General features: G+C 35.5%; 1 long non-coding RNA gene across 1 annotated transcript in view; it reads right to left on the bottom strand.

The window, feature by feature from the left end:
- The window catches only part of LOC137047107 (uncharacterized), an 8787-nt gene extending 1428 nt beyond the window's left edge, over positions 1 to 7359 (bottom strand). Inside the window, exon 1 of the long non-coding RNA XR_010899148.1 lies at positions 7291 to 7359. This is a non-coding gene — a long non-coding RNA (uncharacterized lncRNA). The remainder of the gene's footprint in view (positions 1 to 7290) is intronic.
- Positions 7360 to 9629: the final 2270 nt, after the last annotated feature.

Here is a 9629-nt window from a genome sequence, read left to right as displayed (position 1 = left end):
TAATGAGAAATCTAACCGATGTTCCTAATAATACTTTAGGTGAGTATATTTTATATATATATAATTAAGAGATCATTTAACATTGGTCTCTTAACTTTTTCCAAAACTGTGTGTGTGTGTGTGTGTGTGTGTGTGTGTGTGTGTGTGTGTGTGTGTGTGTGTGTGTGTGTGTGTGTGTGTGTGTGTGTGTGTGTGTGTGTGTGTGAGTGTGAGTGTGAGTGTGAGTGTGTGAAGGACCAGCACCACATCCTCTTGTACCACTGTTTGAAGAATTAATATTCCAGAATATGATGGTACCTTTTGGGAGTAAATTTTTAGTCCATCTCTGCAAAACGGACTTCAGGATAGGTAGTGCTGGTCCATCAAGAGTCACTTAAGAGTCACTTAACCTATCTGTCTATAAAGCCTATAAAAACTCAGTCTTCATGTATTTTACAACACTTCCGCATGAGATTCTTATAAAGTGGGGCTCATTTTTTAGGATTCTTTACCTAACTTAAGCCTCTGAGATCCTGACATCTTGCACTTCTTGAGACTCCAGATAGGTTGCAGTTCTGGAAAACGGTGGTGCTTGAGACTAAAGGGTTCATGATGACTTCACACTTAATTCCCCACCTTAATTCTTAATTTTTTTGCAGTTAACTTGTCTTCTCTTCACCATCTGTTTTTGTCACACACATACATCATCTTAACTGCAATTTCTAGTATTGCATTAGTATTGTATCCTTCTCATGGGCAATTAATAATTTTAATTTTAAGTTAAATCATCTTTTTTTGGCTCATTTTATCTGTAAAAGAAAATGTGCCAAATAATTCTGCACACCCAAATATAAGGTGTTTTTCATTTACAGCCTTCATGAACAATTATATATCACTAATAAATGATTACATACCAAATTAATAATAGTGCTTAAGATTAATGTGGTTTGGAATTGGTAAAATGTGCCTGAAAATAAAATATGATCAGAAAATCAACATGCCTAATAATTCAGCACGCGGTGTATATTTTAGCTTTAATATGCTTTTAGAATATAATAACATGTATATGTAATCTTTTTTAAATAATTGGAAAACTTTGTTTATATAATTTGGGATCAGTATGCTTTGTTTGGTTATTTTTAAAGAAATGAATACTGCATTTTAGCACAACTGTTTTCAAGATTGATCATAATAAAAAAAAATCTTAAGCAAAAATCTGCATATTAAAATGATTTCTGAAGGATCATGTGACTTAAGACTGGAGTAATGATGCTGAAAATCTAGCTTTGCATCAGAGAAATAAATTACATTTTAAAATTATTAACATGGCAAATAGTTATTTTAATTTGATCAAATCAATGCAGTCTAAGAGGCTTCTTTTAAAGACATTTAAAAATCTTGAAAATCTAAAGCAAACTTTTGAACGTGAGCATATTTTTTTATATATCAAACATATTTAAAAGTGATATAATGCAAAAAATCTTAGCAAATGCATGTGTTATGTATAAATAAATTCAAAGCTATATTAAAGTTTTGCAGTGTGGCTTTTCTAGGAATATACTTGGTCATCACATCAGATTAAAATCAATCCACCAAGTTTAAGGGACCGGCGCAGAGTCAGAACCACTTTTGTTTGTGGCAGAAACGTACAGAATGGCAACAGATTGAGTGCTGGCTCCTGCAAAAAGGCGCAAAAGAGAAAGAGAGAAAAGAAGATGGATAAAAGAGAAGTGTAGAGAGGCCAGGTGGGGGGTTATCGGGCCAGTGGGTGGAGATCAATTTCCCAACAGCCTATCAGTCAAACAGCTCTACCCTATTCTGCTGATTGCACACTTTCAGCTCAAGTCAACCGATTTCCAAGGGTGTGTGTGTGTGTGTGTGCGCGCCGGGCACTCATAACTACAGGTCTGGAGCGAGCGAGGATCTGTCACGATGCTTTATTTCCTGAGCTGGTTAGTAAGGACTCACGGCCAAGAAAGGGACAGTTCGAGAGAAAGAGAGAGAGAGGGAGGGAGGGAGCTCTCAGGTAAGGGTAACCCGGTCCGCCACTGTTCGCTCTGGGAGAGGGAGGTGGCAGAAAGCCGGTTGTGTCAATGCATTATGCATTAGAGTCTGCGCTCGACTGACAGCCCCTCTGCCGCCCTCGGCTCTAACAGGGCCGCCGCTAATCAAAGACGACACATCCGAATGTCCAGACACACACACACAGAAATTTACTAATCAAAAAGTGTATTTCCTAGAGGCTGTCTCCCAGGAGAAATCCGGCAGGGAGAAATTGGAATAATTTATTAGCTTACAAGTTTTGGTTGACAGTTAGCCCGGGGCTATTTATCTCAGTAATAGAGAACGTCTCCAATGTGGCAAAATTGACCAAATCAAACAGCTTTGATCAGAAAATGAATCTGGCAAGCTTGTCTGTCTTCACGCACCCCTCGAGAAAAGCGGGAAACAAACAAATCCAAAAAAAAAAAGAGAAGGAAGACAGGGAGGGAGAGAGCGAGAGAGAGGGAGAGGCTATATAAAACAGATTCACACATTTTCAAAGGAAAAAAACACATCACAGATGATAAGTAATGAGTTAAATGCATTTTATGACAACAGAGAATATTACTCGAGGGCGCGGTGGTGCCGTGACCCGGCTATATTTATTTCAGCCTGTCATTTAGTTTTTTGCTCATCAGGAGACTATTTTTATACGTAATTGGTGACTTTAATGAACGTAAAAACACTTTAGTCAGGACTGCGTTTGCAAGCAAGCTTTTTTTTTCATTCGGTTGATCACAAATCTCTCACTACGAAGTAGAAGCTTTGAAAAAATAATAATACAGAGGCTCATTTTAAAGGATGTCCATGAAGCGTTCGGACAGAAAACAGCATGTGACAACCTTCAGACACGCGCCACAGGCTTCACTTGAGAGGGACGCGTGGAGCAAAGGGGAACAAATTCGGGTCGAGTACCACAACAAACCGCCATGGCAACTGCTTTTGACAACATCACACCCAGCCTCTATACACGGCAGACAGACACGCTCATTTGCGCGGGAGATTGACGGTTCAAAGGGTCTTGATTTTGACACTGAAAAGGAACAAATATTCTCACATGTTGATCTAGTTTAATTAGAGCTGCGTGCTTTGATGCATGCTTGTCAGGGGCTGCTTGATGTTGCATCAAGTGAAGTTAAATGCGTCTCACTCAAGATGACCACGCAGCATCACGCACGACGCAAGAGAAGTTTGTGTAGGTACTGTCGAAACACAACGTTCAAACAACCTTCAAGCAAAGACACTTAATCTCTGCTTGACGTTGCTCACATGCTCCTAACATCATTTTCTTAACTCTTTCCCCGCCAGCGTTTTATTAAAAAGGTTGCCAGCCCCCGCCAGTGTTTTTGATCATTTTCACAAACTTCTCATGGCCCCCAGAATATTTTGCTGTATGAATATCTAAAAAAAAACGTATTCTAACTTCATGCATTTTTTTAATCAACATTTGAACGCAGGTAAGTTTCATTTAAAAAAAAAACATTTTGAGCAAAAATCAAGTTTTTGTCAAAGACTACATCCAGATCGGATTCAGAACGATGATTAAAACAAGAGTAGATAGAGTCCATCAACAGCCCTAATGCTTGCACAGTCCTGTAGCGCGTCCTGGGTCAACATTTTTATTCAGTAACATTAGGCCGTTTTGATTTATATGCTGTTTTATGTTGATGAGCCAATGCTATCTCACAACCAATTCGTACGTATTTATACAAGGTGGCTGATTTGTACGAATTCATACGACCTCACTTGTATGAATTGTCTAAACCAGTGAGGGTTAGGTTTAGGGGCAGTGTTTGAGGTTAGGTCATTTTTACGAATTAGCCACCTCGTAAAATACATACGAATTGCAGTGAGATCGTGTTGGATGATCGCGTTCATATGCATGTGATTACATATGCTATCTCTTGTTATTGCTTCTTCGTTTTGATCAGAAGTTTCTGTACTTTTTTAGAAGATGTGTAATAGCGCCCCTACTGTATAACAGCGAAAATCGTAAATGTCCATCAAATACGGGGAAACTCTTTAAAAAAAAAAGTTCTTTAGCACTGTAAAAAATAAATCTATAAAATAACAGAAATGGTACTGCCGGCTTATTACTCAGAAATTATCCAATATGGATATATCTATTGTGCACTATTTTTACAAAATTTTTAAAATGTTTTTGAATGTTTTTTTTTTTCTTTAACAATTTTGGATTATAATTAAACCCTTTACTTTTAACGGTACACTCTTAGAAAAAAAGGTTCTATCGGCGCTATGTATTTGGAACCCTTAAAAGTTTATATATATAGAAGTATAGTTGAGTATATTCCAAAGACCCTTTTATGCTAAAAGGGTTCTATAATGACAAGAAAGAACCCTTTTGGCTCTTAAAAAGGGTTCTATATAGAACACTGCAAACAAAAATGCATTTCTTATCAAAGACAAAAAATGCATTTCTTATCTTAGCAAAAACTCTCTTAATTTTGAGTTATTTTTTCCCAAAATAAGACAATAACTTTTGCTTGTCTAGTAAATACTTCTTGTTTTAAGAATGTTTAGATGTTTGAATTAGAAACAAGACAAAAATACTAAGCAAGAAAAGCATTTTTTGCAGTGAACCTTTTAGGGGTTCCGACAGCGCCGATAGAACCTACAACAAAATTCCTTATATGTACATTCTCAAGTAACATTTTAAAGTTCACTTCTACCAGGGGCATTTCTTCCTCAGTGTTTCCTCAAAAAAAAACTGAAAAGAAAATCGATATTTATGTTATGTTATGACAAGTTATGACATAAAAAAAAGTGTAAAAGACAATAGTTTTTGTAAATAGCAATGCCCGCAGGTGAAGTTACACCAGTAGGCTTGCCTCCCCTGAGCCCATTGACATTTAGCAAAGCATGCGGTGGGTTTGGAGGGGGGTAATTGAGAATGAATAGAGAAAAGTCATGTGAGAGGAAGCAATGCCATCCAATGATTGGATGTGATCGATTATGACTGGATATGATTGGTTCATGCGATACATTTTTTATCCTCTTTTTTTGTGTGCGTTCTTGAATCGGCCTGAATATAGACAATGATGCCGTTAATGGGAATAGTAATGAAAATGTAAGTAAACAACTCAGATATAACTGCTTTATGTCAAAATCAAACGTGAAATGGCCTGAAAACATGATGACTGTGAGAACTTTTAGTGAGCGATTAGCAGATGAATTTAAAGGTACATCTTTGTGTCTGTGACCAGTGTGTACAAGCTTGATGATGACTGAAAATAAATTGACTATTAAAAAAGAAAATCTGAACAATAGTTCACAAATAATATAGATTGTTTAAATTGTTTCTGCTTTTAGTTATTACTTTGAAAAAAATGCGTAAAAACACTAACTGAAACAGGGACATAAATGTACATTTGATATATACATATAAAAAATGTAAGAGTTCTTTGTCTCTTCATTTTAAATCACCACCGCCCACCCCTGATTTTCATGTATATAATTAGTCAACTAATCAAAGCACATAAAGCATGCACATTTTAACTCAAAAGCTATCATTATGCACACGAGTTTAGAAAGATTTATTAATGTTTTTAAAAGAAGTCTCTTCTGCTCACCAAGGCTGCATTTATTTGATCCAAAGTACAGTAAAAACTGTAATTATTGAGAAAAATGATTACAGTTTACAATAATATAGTTCTAGTTCCATTATAATATATTTTAAAATGTAATTTATTTCTGTGATCAAAGCTGAATTGTCATCATCATTACTCCAGTCTTCAGTGTCATTCTGATATGATGATTTGCTGCTTAATAAATATTTATTGTTATCATCAATGTTGAAAACAGTTGTGGTGTTTATTATTTTTCAGTGGAAACCATGATTACATTTTTTTAAGATTCTCTGAATAGAAAGTTTAAAGGAACAGCACTACTTTTGTAACATTCTAAATGTCTTTACTTTCACTTTTGGTCAAATTAATGTGTTTTACGGAATAAAAGTATTAATTTCTTTTCTTAAAAGAAAGAAAAAAATATTACTGACTCAAACTTTTGAACAATACACATGCAGAAAAGCCGTTTATGAGTGCGGTTCATTATAGGCCCCTCATGCCGCCAGCAGTTACATTTTTCACCTCGTGCAGACTGCTTTTTAAACTACATTTGGACTCGTGCCGACAATTACCTCCTCAAAGTCTCTAAAGTACCAAAGCTCTGCCTAATTAGTATGCATTATCAATTAACGGCCTTAATAGGCGGCAGATTGATCACATCCCGCTGTTTCAGGGGCCGAACAGAGGCGAAAGCTAGAATGAAAATTCCCTCACCCGCTCTCACTCACGAACAGCAACAAAAACGGCCATAAAACAACTCAACTGCTGCTGTAAACATGACTGCAGCACCCAACCACTGTTATTTTAGATTTTATTTTAGTTTTATTCATATTTTGAATTAGCTTTTTTCCTTGGGCTGTAAAATTGATAAATTGCATCTAACAAAAGCTTGTGTTTATATAAAAAAAAATGAATTGTGTGTGATGTGTATACGTGTTTATATAACGCAAACTTTTATGTTTGATACGATTAACCATAAATAATTAATTTGACAGCATTCGTTTATTCATTAAATTTCTTTTCATTTCTTTATGTGCTTTTGTCATTTTATTTGTTTGTTTGACTATTCCAGTTTATGTTTAATTTTATCTCAATAAGTGCTTCAACTTCAACTTACTCAATTTACTTACAAGAGCACGCCAACATTTCTAGTTTTTGTTTAGTTTAAGTTTCTCAACTAATACTTATATTTTATTTTATTTCAGCTTTATTTCAGTTAACAGAATTTTTTTTTTTTATTAGTTTTAGCTTTAGTTAACAATAATAACCCTGTCAGGAACAACAACAGTAGGCCTACTAATAAAAGTATTATTATTATAATTGCATTTATTCAATTAGGAGGCCATTTTTATCCAAATATGCTGACAATTCATAATAATAATTAATAATAATAATAATAATAATAATAATAACAATAATATGCTAACACTTCGATAAAAGTATAAAAAATAAAGTTTCATAAGTCAACATTAATGAACTACATTCATTAATATGAACTAATAATGAACTGCACTACAGCATTAATCTTTGTTAATGTTAACTTCAATATTTACCAATACATTAAAAAGATGGATTTTTATCAACTAGCACTAACAAAGATTAACAAATACTGTGACAAATGTATTGCTTATGTTAACAAATGAAACCTAATTGAAAAGTGTAACAAAAAAACAGCTCAAACCTGTCTAAAGTGGTTTGCTGGTTTAGCTGGTCCTCCAATCGGGCTAAGCTGGTCTTGCTGGTGTGCCAGATGGTGTTTCTGGCTGACCAGCTGAGAAGTGCTCAAACTCTCTTACACCACCCAAACCAACCAGCATTGGAACACTGCTCGAAAAACAATGAATGAATGAATGAATGAATGAATGAATGAATGAATGAATGAATGAATGAATGAATGAATGAATGAATTAACCAACAAACGAACGAACGAACGAACGAACGAACGAATGCAGTCTGAAATACTTCAATGAGAGCGGAATTAAACGCACACTCAACTAAAATCGCGTTTGATCTAAAATGCGGCCATTCATCAGCCAAATGAGACTCATGTTTCCAGCATACATTCATTTTCAAGACATTGTTTAATTGCGCTGTTTTACATAAAAGTCGCTGAGTGGAGGAAGAGTGTGATTTTCACTTACTCTCACCAAACTGTGTCCTCGTTCATCACTCGCACTCATCAGAACTCTCATGGAGAGCCGTTTCCATTAGAAGAAACAACAAAATGGAGTTGCTGATGGCGTGTGGTGCTGGTGAAGATTGATTGACTGATGCCTTGATGGAAACCATTGAGGGAAGGTCTGAAAGCAAAAGACAATAGAAATGTGACATTAAACATCCCGAAATTAAGCATGTCTGCAGGAATACAAGAAACGGCTCTTTACTCATTCCCTTCTGAATGTCACAGAAAAAAATGACATTGTTGCAAAACATAGATGTGGCAGCATTATTACAATGAGCCCACTATAAAGAAAATATTAATTTATTTGTACTTTATTTAACAGTATATGCCTACCTCACAAAGTACTAGGTAATATAAGGTAACTACATGGGTTAAGGTTAGGTTTAGGGGTAGGGTCAGGTCAAGTACCCAGTTATTGTTACTATAATACTAAGTACAGAATGTAGCCTCAAACCAAAATGCATTCAGACACCTTCAACATTTTCTCACATTATCAGTTTATTCGGTATAGTTTCGAAAATGGTAATAAAATATGACAAGAACTCAGAATTAAACTGTGTCAGAACAAACTCATCTTGATGATAGGTTATAGGTTATGGTTTACAATCAACCAATCAGCCGTCAGCTGATAAATTTAGGTACACAATTAGATAATGCCAATTTAGGTCAACCAATGAACAAGCAGTGTCTGTGGTGTAAAAGGTCACATTAGCAGTTAAAGAAAAAACACTTTAGCAAAACATGCTCAGGTCAAAGTGTCTGAATCATTTTGGTCACAATTTTTTTTTATCAATTTTACTGGTAGTCAATGTATGAAGATTTTTTGGGTATAATGTCACCGTGGGTGAACTATAGTTTCCTGCACCCACTACTAAAAAACTATATCTGATGTCTAAATAATTTTAGTTTTGGCTGTACAATGTGAACAGGACTGTAAAATAAAGTGCTAGCATTAATGTATAAATAAATGTATATTCTGAGAAATGTAAAGCCAATATATTGCTGTATATACCAATCATGACCAAGTCTTCATCATAACCTATTTATATTTGATTAATTTTGGACTTATTTTTCATCTACACTCTGTGGCCTACATTATGCTATGTAATATGCAGGTCAATATTGCGAGTTACTGAGATTGTCACTGGTCATTAAAATAAAGTTTGACAAACGACGCTCTTACTGCGCAAATTTTCAGCAAAACAACTGAGTTTGAGCAGATTTTTTGGGGGGGAAATGGAGATTTTAAGCTCCTTTTTTCCCCGTCAAAACATCTTTTTTTTGTCATCGACACATTCATAATAATATTTACACCCATTTGTTTTCTAAAGGGGCTGTAGGAACACAGAAGAGCCCTGCAGGTCTACCTCCACCGCCCTGTTCGAGCTTGCAAAGTTTTAATCTGTATAAATTAATGCATTAAATTGTTTGCTTATTTGAATAAACACCGATACAAATCATTAGATGAATTACTTGGCCTGCTGATTACAACTTATGCATCAAAATGCACTTAATTTTCATTAGGAGGTATAAAATTAGATGATTATTATATTAATTAAGATGATTACAAACAATTATCCTTCCCGAGCACCCGCGGTCCTGCAAACTAGGTCAGTCTGATGATGTATTATTCCTGCACGGAGCCATTCCTCCTGGCTTTCTTTCAGCATGGAAATCCAGAATAAAGGGCAGAAGAAACGATGGCCAGGAATTTCTTTGTTTCAGTCGCCATAGGGCGACTGTTGGGTTGTTTTCAAACACAAGAACAGGGCTCTGAATCCATTATAGGGCCACAGACACGCGTCTGATGTCCAAGTAGTTCACGCCGCGTAATACAC

Source organism: Pseudorasbora parva, chromosome 18, assembly GCF_024679245.1.
Source record: "Pseudorasbora parva isolate DD20220531a chromosome 18, ASM2467924v1, whole genome shotgun sequence".
NCBI classification, from domain to species: Eukaryota; Metazoa; Chordata; class Actinopteri; order Cypriniformes; family Gobionidae; genus Pseudorasbora; species Pseudorasbora parva.
Note: the sequence above shows the minus strand (reverse complement) of the source record. Positions and strands in the feature narration are given on the sequence as shown.